Consider the following 17,808-nt stretch of genomic DNA (forward strand, 5'->3'; position numbering starts at 1 on the left):
CTGAGCCTCTTCTGCAATAACCAACTTCTGTCCACTACAGTGACTGATCATTAGGGAATGGCAGAGATGCTGTCACACGGTGCAAGCTAGGAATAATATGTTTGGTGCCAAGGTGATCCATGATGGTGGGTTTTGTTACCTACCTGTCCAATTGTACACTAGATGGACAAGTGCAGCAGTTACAAACATAGAAGGGCAAGATGACATTTCCGAGGATCTTTGTCTGCATCTGAATCATGGCAAAAATAAAGCCATCCAGTCTTCCATGGTCTAGCATAGGTACTGACACAGAGTGAAGGGAATTTATAATGATGACAATCTAGAATAATGGAGGGAGAGAGTCTGGTATCAACTGAGACACCAAGACCAGATACAGGGGTAGGGACCCAGATTTATCCACATATTCTTTCTTTTCTAAGTTTACCCAGAAAAAGAGAGCAATGTGGATCCTGGAAGAGTTGTTCCCAGATGGATGACTTTATTATATGCAGCAAGTGGACCCTAAATCAGCCATTGGTAGAATACTGTTCAAGCTGTATTTGTTAATGAGTCCAAGCTCATACTGCTTGGGCAGGACTGGCCAATAAATTGAGAGATGAGTAGTTGGGGTAATAAATAGTGACTTTATCTGGAAAGTCAGTAGTCTGAGAAGATGGTAGGCTAGTGTCCCAAAGAAGCATCTTACCCAAGTTAGAATTTGGGCTTCCTTCATATCAAAAGGGGAGACAGTGTGGCTGTTTGTTGCAAACTTCTTGGTGTCAGAATCCTTTGTTCTTTCAGCTGTCCATGCGGGTCAGATCATGATGTTCCTATAAACCTCCAATAAGACAAATATTATTCTCTGATCTGCAATTTTTTATCTCTTTATGAATAGAAAAGTGCTGTATCTTTAAGGTGAGAACCTTGAGAATGGGCTATCCTGTATATTTCAGACAATGGGCAACATTCCTAACCTGTAGCAGAAACAACAGAATTTAAAGATTAAAATAAAAGAAACAGACCCAATATGGAATCAGATTTGTTCTTCCCTGTTCCATATTTTTCCACACAGATCCCACCTAAGGACAGAAGCGTTTCTCCCAGCTGTCCAAATGTTACGTTTTATGTTTCACAACTGGGTCCTTATGCTAAAATTGCCCTGCACAGCCTCACTTAAAATAAATCCTCTCCCCAGAAACAGCCCACACTCAACAACCAGTCATCTGTTTTACTCCCTCATAGGTCCTATTGCCCAGAGCATTCTAAGTAAATTTCCTTTAGGCAAATCACTGTCTCAGAGACCGTTTCCCAGGAGTACAAACTATGGCAAACTGCTTTCCAAAAAAATGCTTGTGGAGCATATTTGGCATGAATACATCTCAAAGTTAGAAATAAATCTCTCTTTCCCCTGCACACATACCAAAAATGATATTCACCATCCTTAGAATTAGACTCCAAAAATCTCTAAACAGTGAAAGTCTCCCTGAATAGTTATAACCTCATTCTATAACTAAGGTCTTGGTTATGCCTTACCGTTTGCTATATCTGCATCCTTATATGTACTTTTATCTGTCTTCTTGTTTAGTCAATTTATACTTGTCTATTAAGTATCAGCTACACTTTCATCTCTTTAAAATCTATAATTTTTATTGACTTAGATATCTTGTGTGTACTGAAAAATATTCTGAATACTTCTGTAAAAGCATGTTAAACATCATGGTGCTAACAGATACAGTTGCTACCCTAGTGTGATGTACATTCCTTAAGGCCAGGCACCAAATCAGAGAGAGAGAGAAATAATTATATGGTTGTGGCTCTGGAATTTAAATGTCTTTCGCTGTTGTGAGGAATAAGAGATTTATTGGCATAAATCTAAATTCATGTGAAATAAATCTATACCTCCAAGACCTAGCTCAGTGCTTCCCAAACAAGTGATTATTTGTTGAACAAATAAATAAGTGAATGACTAAGTGAATGGTTGACTGACTGAAGAAAGGGCAGACTAAATTCAAATAAAACAATAAAGAAATAATAGTTTCCCTTATGGTTATATTTCCATAAGACTAATGTGTTTATAAAACTATTGTATTTAATGTTTACATTAGATTTTTTTGGTTAGTAATTATTGCCATTTACTAGCTGAGAAAAATGCATTTCTTGGATTTGAGTAATTTTCCACAGTTACAACTCTTAAATGGTACTTAAGACCATAATAAAATTATCTGTCAATTCTAGTTATTTTATAGATAGACAGACATACAGAAAGATAGGTAAATGTGTGTGCATTTTTTTTAAAGAATAGTGAGTTTGAGGTGCAAAACAAGGTATGAATGTTGATTGTTGCAGAGGAAATAGAAAGAATGACATGACTCCAAGTCATATTTTGAAGGAAAACTCAGTCAGCTAGATGTATTGGCTAGTTAGCTATTGGGAGAAAAAGCTATGGATTAATCAATGCCAATAACAGGTTTTTAGCCTGGGTGAATTGGAGAATGGTTGTTCAATTAACAGAACTATGAGAATCAAAGTTTGGAGTTAGTCAGAGGGGAAATTAAAAATTACTTGTAGAATGCCGACTTTAAGGTCATTTCAGGGCTTCCCAATGGAAATTCAAGAAAGGAGTTCTGGGGAGATGAGATGAGGAATCACATTGATGCTATTAATATATTTACATTAGAAGTTTAAAAATGTGTGTTTTGGAAGCTTTATTGACCATAAAATGTGTGAGGCTTTATGTTCGCTTCAAATCAAAGACAGTCAATGTGATGAAAAGAAAGCAGGCTGGAGCCCATATTGTGACTGTGGGCTCTTTCATTTTAAATTATAATAGATAATACACATGCGGTACATCTATACTGACTTCAAAAACTCGTAACAAACAGCCAGCTTCTTCTGTATAGCACAGGGAACTATATTCAATATCTTGTAGTAACATATAATGAAAAAGAATATGAAAACAAATATATATGTATGTATATGTATGACTGAAACATTATGCAGTACACCAGAAATTGACACAACATTGTAAACTGATTATACTACAATTTTTAACAACTACAAAAAACCTCGTAATGTAGTGAATTTCAGTGTAAATTTTTGTAATTTAACAAAAGATTAAAATAAGTTGTTTTGTCATCTATTACCTTCCGGCATTTTCTAGAATCATGCTTCATGTGACCTGGGTCAAAATCATTATTGCGTTGGAATTGCAACAAATAAAGCATAACCAACTTTTCAAAGAAGAAAAATATACTGTGTACAAAATAAATAAGGAAAACTTTCATTTTCCTTATCCCTTTTGGCTTCCTTATAAATCTGGAATTTTATGTTCCATTTTAATAGTATTTTAATAGTAATAAGACATAGAATCAGGATATTCTGCTTTCCTTTTTGAAAAGATTCCCTTGTTAAAATTTATATCAGCCTTGGGGTTTACTGTAATAGTATATGGTGCAGTGCTCTTTTTATAATTCATCTCATTCACATGACACATATACCCTCGACACATAGAATGTACATAGGCATAGGATAATACATATCAGTTCTTCAGTGTTTATAACCACATGATGGGTTTTCAGAAAGAGAAAAAATAACCTTCTTTCCTACAAAAATGATGACTTAAAAAAAGTTGTGAGAGCTATTTTTTCAGTAACAGCAGGTTCCAGAAGTGAGCAACAGCAGAATCCAGTGATGACAGTGAGCTGATGGTAGTCATACCCGTGGCCACCATAGGGCAACCCTCCACTCTGACTGAGCTTTACCAGTCAAGCTATGGTACCTTATACAAATCACGCCTAACTGTTTTGATTACATTTTAATTGGCTACATTTTTAGTCAATACATCACTTTCTCTCTATGTTCCTCCAGACAGGCAGATTTATAGTTTGAGATGGTATTGTTTAACGATGAAGAACACAGTTGTTGGTTCCAACCAGATCTGGGTCTTCCAATTACCAGCTTCAAAACCTTGGACTTCTATTACCTTTATCAGCCAGAATTTTCAATTAATAAAATAGTAACTATAAATTAGCTGCCTTACAGATTTGTGGTGATTAAAAGTCACTGCTCCTATAAGCATCTAATTCATGGCTGGGCCCATAGCAGGGGACCAACAAATGTTAATTATTTTTTACTAATGCAATTATAATTACTATTAGAAAGGGTATTTTATTCAAGCAAAAATTATATTGAAAACTTCTGGTGGAATACAAATGGAAATCCAAAAGTTTTCAAAAATGTAGGCTTTCCTGATCTCTGAAAAATTAAGACATTTAATAGACCTAAAATGATGTATATTGCCAGTTTGAAAAAAGTTATATGGCTAACAGAGTACATTAAAATAGTAAAAATATAATTTCTAAGGAATACAAATCATAGTTAAACACTCAAAAATAATACATTTCTTTAAGATTAAAAACAAATCTAACTTTATTTACAGTGGTTCATAGCTTTGCATTGTTCATTATAATTTACTGTAGAAATGAATATTAATTGAAAATTCCTATTGAAAATATTTAACATGTCTCTGGAATAATCACTTATTACAGTAAATTTTATTTATATAGCTTTGAATTATTTTTACATTTATTTTGTTGACATAAAATATAATTATCTTATTTAGATAGCACTTCGGGACTTTTTAAAAATCTGAACATCAAATATTCTTTGAAAACATTTTTTTCCTAAATAAAAAAATAATGCCTCTAAAATTTGTGTGTATGTGACATAGGATTCTAAAAGGCAAACATAATTTTGAGAGTTATTTATGGCATAAAAACATACAAATATCTTCTTATTTTTATTTCTTAACCATCTTAGAAAAAAACAGAGTACTTGTAAAGATGTTACACGTATTGACCATAACAGAAGTAGTAGATTGTACATTTAAGGAAGAACAAGACATACTAAGATTTTGCTAAGGGGAATTCTAGCACATCTGCACAATTCTAAGCTGCAAATACTAAGCCCTAGATTTTGTGACCTCACATTTGAAAACATATAAAAGTTACCCAATTTTCAGAGACTTCACTTCCACAGATGTCCTTTCATCTTCTACAAGGAGTACCGTGTCAGGAGGATAGTTCTTTTACTCTGTGGTATGTGGTGGTGGTTTTCATTTTTTGTTTCCCCTTATGTCATGATACTTTGTCAGGTGGCAGAAGTTTCACATTGATTTCCACCAGTCATATTTCCCGTGGTTCCTTCTCCCTTTGCCAAAAGTTTTCACTTGCTAGTTCTGAACATTGTCAGTGTGGCTTTGGGGGCATCAGTTGTTTCAGGCAGTCTTAGAACCTTCAGATACACACCTAGACTCATTAACAGCAAATCTTTGATTTTTTTCTATTTCCCTTAGTTACGGCATCTAATTGTTCAACAGCGTTGGCAGGGTATTTATCTTGTCTCCGAAGCTCCTCCTGCTTGGCCAAATACTCGAATTCCAGTAATTGGTCCTGATCAATTGTTCACATCTGCTAAGGAGAACATTCTTAAACAGGGTAGCAAGCTGGAGCTCTTGCTAGAACCCTGGAGGTCGTACAGTGGACTTCTCCTCCATCTCCAACTCCTCCTCCAGGTTCTCTGCCTCTTGTAACAGGTTGTTCTCGGAAGAGTCATCTTAGCTGTTGCCTTAAATGAGCTCGCTCCTTGCAGAGTAGCTGCACCTGGGCAGGGTCTGGCCCCGCCCCCACCCCACCCCTACCCCGCCCCTGCCCCGCCCCTCCCCTAACTGCCCGAGGCGTTTCCCAGCTCTCCCTGCGCCGCCCCGCCTCCAGGCTGTTAGCTCCGCTCCTAGCGCCTCAGGAGGCCGCTGGGCTTGGCGTCCCGCTTTGGCTAGTCCGGTTCAAAGAGACCACAGACAAGCTATTTGGTTCCAAGAAACCAATTAAAAATAAGTGTTTTGTTTTATTTTGTTTTGTTTATCCTTGCCACGTTTGGGAAGAAACACCCTTGACCTGAATTGTAAGAGCGGAATGAGGAACTGGGAGCCCTGAGGCCTGGATGCCGGGTCACGAGCTCAGGTAAGACTCCCCGTAATGAAACAGAAGTTCCTTACGTGATCAGACTGAGGACGCCAACCTTCTATTTTTTTTTTTTTATTATTATTGGTTCATATGACTGAGTATTTTTCTACATCAAATGTTTAAAGTTTATATATAGATAAAAGTTTATATGTATACATATATATTTTTTATACATGTGTATGTTTGTACATTTTATGTTTTAAAAATACCTTGTACACCTTGGGCAAAATCATGGGTTTCTGAAAACACTGCTATATTGTAGAGTACAACAAACGGCAATTCCTGTGTTAAATTAAAATCGGTTGCTTTTCATGGCTTGTGATGGTAATGTGGATTCCAGTGTGAAAAAGTCTGAAGACATCACATATCCAAAACTAAGATAATGCTGAGTGGCAGTTCGGTTAGTCTTTCTTATGCAGGAAAAGAAGAAAAGGTGTATTGTTTTTGGCAGAAGTAATTAAGCCTCACTTAGCTTTTCTGTTCAATGTCTGAAAGCGCATGAGTGATATTAGAGGAACAAAAAAAGACTGGTGCTAGGTAGAGACTAAGGCACCTCCAATTTTGTGATTGTTGTAGATGGAAAAATATGTAGCTTGAGCCTCAAATTCTGAAGACTGTTTACATATGTGTGTGTATATATATATGTGTGTGTGTGTGTATATGTGTGTGTGTATATATATGTGTGTGTGTATATATATATGTATTGAACTTACTATTGGAATGAAAGACACCTCAGTGACTCAAGTCTGGGAAGATTTCATACCAAACACTTTGATGCTGGAATAGGTTTAAGTCTGGTCCACAGCCAAACACCAATGTTCTTATTCTGTGTATTTTCAAAATCAGCTCACTTTCTTTCCTTCCCTTTTCTCTCTCTCTGTCTGTTGTGCTTTATTAGTATATGTCTGTTTTCATATTAGATGATGGGTTATAGACAATAGCTGCCATCTGGCAGATGATAAATTCCTTTGAGGAATGTTATAGTTAAATTTTTAAGGTTTTTAATGTAAAATTCTATTTAAATGATTATAGACCATTATGTTAAGGATAGTACATCTTGAGAATAAAGTGTTTTTTCCTAGTTAACACCAAGTAAGTTCCAAAAAAAAAAAAATCAATAACATGGAATGTATTAAGTGCTTAAGAAAGTTTTTCTATTAAAAAGAAAGCAACCTTAAGTTGTAATCTATATTGGGATTCAGGTTCATGTTGTGCAGTTCTACATTTATTGGTTTTTCATTGCTGGGTGACAAATTACTCCAAGCTTAGTGGCTTAAAACAACACACATTTATTGTATCATATTTCTGTGTGTTAAGAATCTTAAGCACAGGTTAGTTAAGGGACCAGTTTCTTAAAACACCGCAGCCAAAATCGCAGGTGCAGGTCCTCTTCCAAGCTCATTAGCATCATTTAAAAATAAACCAGACTTAAAGAAACTATTCAAAGAGAGTATTGTTGTGGGCAGAATGCACCAATCTCAGGATCTAACAGTGTCTCAGAATAAAACGGGAGAAGGCTTTTTTATAGAGATGGGAGGACAGAGCTGGCAGGAGCTGTGTGGGAGAAAGGAATAGGTGGTGGTGTTAGCCTGGGGCTTTAACAGATGGCGTTGCTTTTGGTGGTTGGCTCATTCCTGAGATGAATTGCTAAGGGGCGCAGGCAGTGTTCTGCACCTTAGTGCTTGCCTAGTCTTGGGGGCAAGACAATCTCAGGATTGCTGGAAAGTGTGGACAGACTAAAAGATGGCAAATAAGAACTAAAGAAGGTAGAAAAAGGGTAAGACTATTTGTAATGAAAGTGGTATGTGGAAGCTAATAATATTTCATGAGCTTTTTAGAAGTTCCTTTGAAATAGTGATGTGAACTAAGGAAATTATTTAGGGATTTGGGGCCAAACCTAAACATGTAGGTATGAAACATATACGCTCATGAATAAAGTGCTGTGACTGACATAATTTCACCAGAGGATGGAAATTGGCGATATTAAGAAAACATGAAAAGCTTTGAGGGTTCAGACATTAACTAACGCTGAATTCTAGACTTTGTCATTTGAGCTTTACAACACACCCATCATTATAATGATTTGAACTCTGAAGTATCTTCTCTAAGAATGCAATGATTCATTTGAAATTGTTCTCTTTAAAATTTGTACAGTGATAAGCTGTTCACTGACTATGTAAATTCTCTATGGTATAATCTAACTTTCTTCATCTCTTTCCCCCAAATACCTGGATATGGGCTGATTTTAGGAAAGAATTATGAAGCAGTACAATATTGTCTTCGAATCACTCACTAGCTGATTGTCTTTCTTGCTTTTTCAGCAAAACTTGGTAAAAGGTCATTGATTTTAAAAAAACTTAAGGTGGCATGTTATCTATAGTCTCAGTACACACATAAATAGTACCATCTTCTTATTTTACAATATGGCATTTAATGAACATGCACAATCTAATTTTTTCACACATTTAAGTTGACAGCACATCCTGCATACATTGTGTTAGATGATGTTAGTACACTGTTTATTCAAGACAGTGGAGCAAAAATAACCCTTATCTTGATGTTGTAAGCCAAAATGGAAAATTATAGTTTCCAGAATTTAAGAGGCATTTCTCAGTGGAAAGGAAAATTAGGGTTTTTTTTTTTTTTTTTTGGTATTGTCAGTTTTTTCAGATAAAAGAATTAATTGAAATTGTCGGCAATCATCTGAGTCATGTATTTTCATAAGCATGTGAACATTAAAGTTTTAATGTACATCTGGAAACCGGAGGGATTGTCTTGCTAAGTGGTGTGATCTGGGGGGATTTACTTCTGAACGAAATGGTGGCAGTTTGGGAAGGAGACAGTCCTATTCCAATTTGCTTCACGTCGTCATTTTCCTTAGGCTAGCATGTTGAATTCTGAAAAGAAAAGAAGCATTTCTCAGCACACATAAACACAGAAGATATTGTACGAGTTCCTTTGGAATACTAATTCAAATTGCAATCTTTTAGAATGAAGAAAATGGATATAACTTTCTGTTGGGAAAACAAGAAACATAATCTTTAGAGTTCATCACAAACAGGATGAATACATTCTTCCTTGCTGTCCAAGCATATGGAATTCTAATTTTGTTCATAACTAATGTAGCAATCTCTGGGAAAGATAGCTTTTTTCTTAATACTCCTGAAGGTTGGGGATCATTATTTAACCTACCTATGGCCAATGAAACATACAGGGAATTCCAGTGGGAAAGTTCAGGGATAGCCTTTGGAAAATTCTAACAGAGACAGACGCCAGAGAATTCTTTACTGGCCCCATTCCTTTTCCTTTCTTTCCACCTTGTAACTGATCAATTGTCTGGAATTAAAACAGCTATCTTGTGATCCTGAGTTGAAAATCTTATTAATTAAAAAATCAACAGCTATAATGGTCCAGATGGAATCTGGAAAATGCTTAGTTTCTTGGTAATATTAATAAGTGATTAACTCTCAACCTTCAGACCCCTTAGTAAATATCATCCATACCAATAATAGCTCTTTTCAGTTGGCTGCTGTTGCTTCCAGCTGAATGTGTGTCACTGATGCAGCAGTTCGAGGGGAACTGGGAAGGAATCCTAACCAACTGGCTGACACAGAGATAAAAGGGCTTTAGCCCATGGACAGGTCAGTACTGAACAGCAATTAGATGTTGAGAAAGAAGGCAGAAGCCTGTGTCCACAAAGGAGTGAGTCAAAATGAGAAGTGTGTTCGGGAGATTTTGTGTATCAGGTACAGGAGTTCCAACCTTGAGTAAAATGGAAGTTTATAAGAAACTATCCAGTTCTTCAAACATTATTGTTGTCTTTGCAGTAGCTGAGAAATTATTTAAAAAAACACATAAATTTCATGTGTGAGCATATATAATCCTGATTTCCTATAACTGAAACTAACTTGGCTGGTGGAATAATTTTGGTAATTCATGGTAAACTCAGGCACATCTCGCTTATACTCACTCTCTCTTGGGTCCCTGGTAAAGGAATCAGCATTCACATCTTTCAGGGTGACATGTGCGTTGCCAGAAGGCCTGCAGCGCAGCATGGTGTAAGGGCTGATCTGCGTGCCTGTCTGCGTCTCTGTTCTTCCCTTTCTAGACCTGCTCAGATCTAAGTCATCCTGAAATGCATGGGCAGGTCTTCCTCTGTCCCTGTGGCATTAGCTGCTTATAACCCTCATTTCTGGGCAACATCTAGTGGTTCAGAAACCTGTAAATTATCCTCTTGTGAATGTTGAAGGGTCTTTTTTTCAGTTTTTTTTTTCCATCTCTTTATATACCCCTTTTAGTGTTCACAGTTTTCCCTACACTTCTTAAGCAAATGGTTCTAACAGTTGAAATGTAGCTTTTAAGATCTTGTTCCAGCAATTTTCAGGAAGTTTATTGTAGGGTTCAAAAATAAATAATTTATTTATTTTTTTATTTTCCTTGCCTTAAACCTAGTGCTTATATAATTACTGCTTTTTAAATTTTGTTGACAGAGAGGGATAACCTACATTGAAAAAAACACATAGCTTAATATTTACCAGGCACTTCACTCTTCACGGACTACCTCATTGCCCGAATGAGGAACGAAGTTCTTGAACTTGGGCAAAGGGAAGAAAATAAAAATGGCTTTAGTATATATCAAAATAAAAATGTGTAATCATATTCATAAAAATAATCCACTTTCCTGAATCTGTCAACTTAAGGACATATGTCCCCAAACCTTCTGCCTGTGCTTTTATCAATATAGTATGGGTTGAATTCTGTTCCCCCCACATTCATACGTGGAAATCCTAACCCTCAGTGTTGCAGTATTTAGAGATGGGGCTTTGGGGAGGCAGTTTAGTTGAGATGAGATCATGAGAGTGGGGCTCTTATGGTGGAATTAGTGCTCTTAGAGGAGACACCAGAGACCAGCTATCCTTCCTCCCTCCCTCTCTCACCCTTCTTCCCTCTCTAAACCTCGCTTTTTCACTCTCTCTGTCATATAAGGGCACAGGAAGGAGGTGGGTATCTGCAAGATAGAAATCTCCCCAGAAACCAACCTTGCGGCATCCTGATCTCAGGCTTGCAGTGACCGGAGATTTGAGGATGTGAGGGTCCATTTTTGCAGCTGCACGGCCTGTGGCGGTGTGTCCTGTCAGCCCAGGCTCAGTGAGACAGAAGACCCCCCCGCCCCATGAATGGCGCCCCCTTGTGCCCAGTCAGGCCCTCAGTCACAGGAGCAGGCCTCGCTCTTTTGCACACCAGTTTCACCTCTGCTGGATCATTCTAATCAGAATACAGATTTAGAAGAGCATTCATTTATATCAAACCACTCTTTGGCTTCTGCCCGATTTCTTGACTCTTATTTGCTATATTTGAAAGCCAAGCTCACTGGAAGACATCTGTATTTGCTCATTCTACCTTCCATTTTCTCCCCAGCCCACTCTAGTCAAGAGTTTGTCTCTACCAATGTTCTGAACAGCTCATGGCAAGTCAGTGGTAACCCACAGATGGCAAGGTCTGACGTTGCTCCACTCCTCAGCAGTGTCTGGAGACAACTGATCACTCCCTGTGTTAAAACAAAGAGACAATTAAAAAAAAAGTTTCTTACCTCAGTTACCAGGATGTCATATGCTCATGTTTTTTCCTCAACTTTTGACCATTCCTCCTCAGTCTCTTTTGCTGGATTCTGTTTTTGTTCTTTCCTTCAAAATGGTGCAATGCCCCAGACTTCTGCAAATGAAGTATTTTCTCCTCTTAAGTCCAGATCTTCACTGGATGATCCCTCATAGCTCCACCACTTTAAATATTTCTCCCCTGAGCTAATCATTCATATATCAAGCCATTTATTGCACATCATGACTTGGATCTATAATAAGCAGTCAAAAGTTACCATGCATAAAATTCAACTCTTGTTTCTCCCTACAAAGACCTCTTAGTAAGTGGAGCCACAAGTTTTTCTAGAAAAAATTGCATGATGCTATTTTAAACTCCTTTCTTACTCTCTCTCATAAACTATATCCAATCTGCTATCATATCAGGTCTGCAGTACATTTACAACATATCTGAAACCAACCACGTCTTACATCTTCTTTCAGTACCATCCCATCCTAAACCAACATGTTTGCTTTCCTAGAATGAATCAATAACCTTCTAATTGATCTTCTTGCCTCCACTTTTAGCTTTCTTTGATCTTTTCTCTACAGGCTGTAGAGATCCACTTAAAATCAGTCTGATGCAGAGTCAACCAAAATGTTTTTGTCATGCTAGAAATAATATCCTTATCAAGACCTATGAGTCCCAACATGACCCAATCCATGGGTAATGTGTCTCATTTCATCTTCCATAATTATTTCTTGCTTTATGGTATCCAAAACACTGCACTCCCTATTAATTATTGAATGAGTTAAGCTCCTATCCCTGTAACATTCTGTTCCCATCAAACTAGAAACTAACTCATTCCTGACTTCGTTTGTATCACTGCTTGAAAGTCTCCTCAAAAAGGACTTTTCTCTCATCATTTTATCTCAAGCAGCACTTCCTAGACTTTTCAATTCTCTTATCTTTTAAACTCTTCATGTAACTATATGTGGTAGAGTTATATAAAGATTATATATATAATGTGTATATAAAATGTTCTCTTTGTCCCCTACTTCTCCATTTTTAAGTAAGATACATGAGGACATGAATGTCACCAGTTATTTTACTGGAAAACAATGGCTACACACATTGTACATCTTGATTAATATTGCCAAATTCCTCTATGTATAGGTTGGAACCATTTTATTTGCACTATAAATGCAAGACTGAGCTTTGCAGCCTCCCCTCCTTGATGTTATGGATCACTCTTTGCTAAACTGATAAATGAAAAAAGATCTCTCCTGTGAGTTACATTAAACATTTTCATAGGTTTAGATGTGTTTCTATTTCCTTTCTTTGTCCAAGTTTCTATTTTATTATTGGCCTTTTCCTGTTTGAATGAAAGTCTTTAACTTTTTTAAAAAGCTGTGAATATTTTATTCTTGATGCTTAAAAATTAAATTTTTGGATCAACTACTTAAAGGTGTAATGTATAAAATAAAATTAAATATTGAAACTGTGTAGGTTAGTGAGTTTTGATGAAAGTATACATCTGAGTAACCAAGTCTGTAATCAAAGTATGAAACATTTTTACTACCTCAAAATATAGTTGCTTTAGACAGGTCAGTGTGCTGTAACAAAAATACCATCAACTGGGTAGGTTCAAAAATAAATATCAAGTTCTCATAGTTCTGGAGGCTGGGAAATCTGAGATCAAGATGGGCAGTGTGACTGGGGTCTGGTGAGGACCCTCTTCCTGGTTGCAGACAGCTGTCCTCTCACTGTGTTTCATACAGTAAAGAGAGGGCACCTGTCCCCTCCTATTCTTTTAAGGGCATTAATACCATAACGGACTCCAGGCTCATGACCTCATGGAAACCAAACCACCTCCCAAAGGCCCACCTTCAAACATCATGATTGGGGTACATGTTTCAACATAGGAATTTTGTGGGGACACAAACACTCAGTCCATAACAGTACACTTATGCTACAATCCCAAGAGTGGTCACAGAAGCTTTATTTGTAATATCTAAAAACTAGGGTAAAATACAACTCGAATGTTTAGTATCCAAATTGTCAGCGAATCCATATATTGATTTTTCCCTTAGCTGTTCATCTCATTTTCCTGCTTATTTGCAAGTTTCTTAATTTTCATTGTGTATGGACCTTGGGTCAAAAATAGTAGATATTGAAACAGTTGATCAGAGTTTATGGTCCAACATTTTGAGCAAATCAGTATTTAACGTTTGCTGATGGATATGTGTGTGGACTGGGGAGTCTGCTCTGATTTAAGGCAGTTTTTAGGTCCTGGATGACTAGGGTTGTGTGGATAGTTAGATCTTTCTCTGGTCTCCCTTCTTTGTAGATGCAGAAGGTGCCATAGATATGTGGAGGGTTTATCACTCTGAGACAGGACTTTTTTTTTTATATATAAGCCTGTGTCCTCCATTGTCTCATTTTTCTTGCTGGTGGCTTGAATAGATAAAGGTGAGCATGGGGTTCTCAGCATAAAGTTCCATGACTCACCACGTGGAGAAGAGCCAGTCAGTAGCAGGAGCCAGTAGATGACTGAGAGAAAACTCCTCATCTATTTACTCTCCTCTATTTTTGGCTTCACTTGTTCCATGTCCTAGCCTTTTCTAATACACTTGAAACATATGATGTTGGCAGTTGTTTTAATGTTTCTAATATGAAAGGAGAACAAAGAGAACATGTTTCTCTATTTGCAAATTGATATAGCATGCTTTAGTGTTAGGTATTTATGTTATATGTGGAGACTTTTACATAGAAATTTTTAATTTTATGAAAAACTTTACCAGAAAAAAATTGAAACTAACAATATTCTGATATAAGTAGCATATTGTGTAGTCTCCATGTGTTCATGCTTTTCACATCTTTCTGTAATTGATTCATTGTTTCATACTGTTCTGGTTGAAAAAACTGCTTGCTATGATTTCTATTCTCTTAAATATGTTGAGACGTTTTTTTGTGATCTTACATATGATCCCTTCCTGGAGAACATTCCATGTGGACTTGAAAAGAACGTGTTTTCTGCTGTTTTTCAGTAGAAAGTCTCATTGATACCCACTAAGTCCAATTGCTTTACTGCGTCATTTGAGGCCACTTTAATCACAAAAGTAAAACCGGCCAGGGGGAGATGGAAGAGCAGTCCAGAGGAAGTTGTTGCCTCTGAGATGCGCAGCTAAGTGTCTTGTGACAAGCAGGAGGACACATTTGCAGGAGGCTCAGCTGTCTGCCAGAAGATCTGTGCACACAGTGGTGGAGATCAAAGATGAGCTTTCATCCGTTAGGTGTTTCTGCATCTGTTAACAGATATAACAAGATCAGCATTCAGAGAGTACTATCTCTTGCTTTTTGTCTGCCTTCCCAATCTGAAACTAGTTATTTTGACCAATTATAGTTACTTGGGATAGGACAGGGAAGGGAGTTCTGGGAAATGTAGCTATCATTCAGTTGATAGTAGAATAATTCAGTCTAGAGATTGCTTGTTGTTACATAACACATCATTCAGAATCAGTTTTCTTATTAAACTATGTGCAGATGAATCCTTGTATCAATACTTAATAAATCAAATAAAATCAGCATCTCCAAAGACATCATAGCTGCTAGACCATCCATTAAAATAAAAAGAAATGCTAAGAGGGAAGACAGACCTTTTGGAAAGTAAAAATATATTAGCCAAATTACATATAACAATAATTGCAGTGCTGAAAAATAAAATGAAAGAAATCTTCCTGAAAGCAACACCCAAAACCAGAAGATCAACAATTAGATGAAAGGGTTCAAATAATTTGAGAATAAATTCTGTGTTAATCATAATTTCAACAAGAAAGAAAAAATCAGATAGTAGGAAAGAAAGAAATGAATAATAGAAAACATCTAGAATGTGAGAAGTTCTTAAGAAGTTTTGATTTCTGTCTCAGTAAAAGAGTAACATAGTAATGAGATTTTTCATGAATGTTAGGAATACAGGAAAAATATTCTAAAATTTTGCATAGAGTTAAAATAAATTGTATACAGTGGAAGAGAATTAACATTCACATCTGTCCTCTAAATAACAATGTTTGTGGATTCTGCCTTTTAAATTCTAAGGGAAAATGAATTTTACTCTAGAAATCCTATTCCAAGCCCCCAATTTTATGACATTTCAAGGTAAAATAGGGATAGTTTCCAACACCTGAGCTCAAAAAGTATCTCCACTCGACTGTTTCTTAGTAGCTGACGTGAGATTTGATTAAGCAAAGTGAGGAGAAAGATAAGAAAGTGCATAGCTATAAGTTCCATGAAAAACTAGACCCAACATGGGAGAAAGGTGGAGGAAGTCCTAAATTTACTGCTTTCCAGACTACAATGACAAGGGTTGCCAAGAGAGAAATATCCAGATTTGGAAGAAAAATAAGTGCTATATATTAAATATGTTTGGTCTTGGGAGGTATATATGTGAATCTGTTAATATTATTTAATAAATAAATAAGCAGATATTATCCCCCTTGACTGAGCAGTAAAGGATTTAAGTAGGCAGATTAAGCATGACAATGATTAGATTGGAAGTCGCTTGTAACATTGTCCACCCCACGTTTCTTTCCAGTAACTGCAGCCTTCTCTCACCCACTGAAAGTTCCATACCATCAGCACTTTCAGATGACATTTCACCCATGTTAAAAAAAATATCTTATTTAATCCTATGTTAATAACCTACTCATGCCCTTAAGCTTTCTCTGTATTTTCTCTGTCTTTCTCTGTCTCTGTCTCTTTGTCTCTGTATCTCTTCTCACTTTCAGGATTATGTATTGAATTCAGAATGTCTTCCTTCACGTAATTAATGTGCTACTTGGATGTGACTTGAAATCACCCAGCTTTGTTATGTCACCGGTGACTCCCTTGTTGCCACTTACAATAGAAATATTTCAATCTTGATCTTTCTGTAACATTATAAATTCTTGACTACTCCTTTCCTCAAATGATTCTTTCCCTTGATTTCCATAACAACAACAGCAACAAAAAGCCCTGATTTTCCTGGATGTTCAGATTACCAGGGTAGGCCGTGTAGTAAATACTTGGGAGAGGACGCTCTGAGGCCAAACCAGGTTGGGTCCTGTCTCCATCATTTGCAGCCTGGTGCTGTGGGACTTTAGGGAATTCACTTAATTTCTTTGTTCTTCAATTGCCTCAACAATGTAATGGAGATAATAGTTGTTCCAACCTGGTAGAGAAAGGTTCAACTGATTAATACATGCAAGCTATTTGATCATTTGCACTCAAATAAATGTTAAGGCTTCATTCCTCTGTGTGTGTGTGGCCTCTGGAGTCTCTGGTTAGTGCCAGCTGGAACAGGTACTTTTCAGCTTGTGGAATGTTAAGTCTAGGAAAGAAAGAATATAGCACCTTACAGTTATCAACTTTTGGATGATTTATTCTCTGATATTCTAAATAGGCCTGATATGATCTGACTCCAGTTCACTGTATCCCAAACATCAAATGTCCTTAGTTTCATATGATTAGGTAAGTATGTAGGTAGACAGATCACATTGTTTTTCCCATTCTTAATGTGAAACACTTCTTCAGAGTAGGGGTGTAAATGCCTACATATTTATAATCACATTTGCTTAATATTTAGATCATTTTTCTGGGATAGAATGAACTGAGGAAGCCATTATACAGAGTCAGGTAATTGAAATTCATATAGCTTTAATTAAAAATTTCTGAGTCAATTTCTAATTCTATTTTGATGTTAGAACTTTGACTGGTTATAGGTGTTCAACCTCAGTAGTCTTATTAGTCTGACTGTAGCTTCCTGATGATGTCTCTGAGATTTCCTTTCTTGCAAACCTGCTCATATCTTTAATAGCAGTTTCCTTTTTCCCTGTGGTGTCTTTTCTCTTGTCAGTCCATTCACTCTGTTAGTTACCATGTTCTCTTCTAAAGGAACTTCAGTTATTAGCTGGCGCTTGGACTGCTGATGGCCTTCCCAATTTGCTGCCCAGTTAAAGACTGAGTTCTTCAAACTCATTACAGTATTCCCATGTCCTACAGTTAGTTTCACAAATTGGATAAGCAGAAGATGAGTATGTGGATTTCAAGGTGCAGCCTTAAAAGAAGTGCCATGTTCTGATTTCTCCCTCCTGCAATCTGGGACTTGGTGTGATGTATCTCTAGTGCTCTCTTGAAGCACGAGAAAGAGAGCCATGATTTATTGAGATGATCATGTGACTTTTATCCTAGTTATATA

The 17,808-nt window shown here is 36.8% G+C and overlaps 1 long non-coding RNA gene across 2 annotated transcripts in view; it reads left to right on the forward strand.

Moving 5' to 3' along the window:
- Nucleotides 1-5,791: 5,791 nt before the first annotated feature.
- LOC141577559 (uncharacterized) overlaps nt 5,792-17,808 on the forward strand; it is a 545,046-nt gene continuing 533,029 nt past the window's right edge. For both annotated transcript variants that reach the window (XR_012506813.1, XR_012506814.1), the window contains exon 1: nt 5,792-5,996. This is a non-coding gene — a long non-coding RNA (uncharacterized LOC141577559). The remainder of the gene's footprint in view (nt 5,997-17,808) is intronic.

This window comes from Camelus bactrianus, chromosome 4, assembly GCF_048773025.1.
Source record: "Camelus bactrianus isolate YW-2024 breed Bactrian camel chromosome 4, ASM4877302v1, whole genome shotgun sequence".
Taxonomy (NCBI): domain Eukaryota; kingdom Metazoa; phylum Chordata; class Mammalia; order Artiodactyla; family Camelidae; genus Camelus; species Camelus bactrianus.